Raw genomic sequence first — 1029 nt, forward strand, 5'->3', positions numbered from 1 at the left:
AAAGATATAGGAAAAGAAATATATCTGAAATGATTCACATCAAAGAGCAGAAGAAAGGCTTGAATTTAATGAAGGATACAGAGTTATTAGATAAGTCATATTCAAACATAATTTTTGATATTCGTGATAAGAAATTGTAATATTGTGAACTGGCTTGAGGTTACATGTAGAGCGCTCACTGTTTTTGTTTGGTCTGTTACATTTCTCAGTTAAAACGTTCAACACGTACATCTAAGTTAAATTTTCTCAATATTGTTAACTGAGTTTATTTTTTTAATTCAATTTATTAGTTGAATTATAAATGTTCTGACCAGTATTTAGTGTTGAAAGATATCGAAATAAAAAAATTGGGATTGCGAGGACTGCATTCTATATATATTGTCGTAAGATTTCTGATTTATCTATTATTTTTATTGATATTTTAAATTTTATTATTTTTAACTTTTAATTGTTTATAGATTTTCTCGTATGTGGTTAATTTTAACCTTATTTTAATTTTCATAAATTGGATTTTTAATTTATAAATTTAGTTGATTAATTGTTCTACAGAATTTATATATCTTATTTTTATTTTGTACCTATTTATTTGATCTCATATATATAAGAATATGTTTGATTAAATTGACAGAATATCATAGATTGCGGATTGTTCTTGCTGTCTCAAGACAATATGAAGTTTTTGACACAAGGATTAAGGAATTTCTACCATTGTGTGCGCTTTGGGTGACCATGAGTCAGTTATTGGTTGACATAATTGAATTATTCTGTGGTTTAATTGATGTGGTTTAATTGATGAATGACGATACCGTTAGTATGGAAAGTTATGTAGGCAAAATATTTTGTATTATGTATAAAAAGAAAGAACTTTTTGACAATTATATTGAATGAGTGGACCGTAGTATTTGAATGTTTCATAAAATTGTTATATACGGATTTATGTTAGACTAAAACACTGAAGAAGGCTTTGTAAGCCGAAACGTTTGTGTATGAATTCAAACTTTTGCGTATGCATTCTAACTTTTGTTTTAA

The sequence above is a fragment of the Trachymyrmex cornetzi genome, unplaced genomic scaffold (assembly GCF_001594075.2).
Source record: "Trachymyrmex cornetzi isolate Tcor2-1 unplaced genomic scaffold, Tcor1.1 scaffold210, whole genome shotgun sequence".
NCBI classification, from domain to species: Eukaryota; Metazoa; Arthropoda; class Insecta; order Hymenoptera; family Formicidae; genus Trachymyrmex; species Trachymyrmex cornetzi.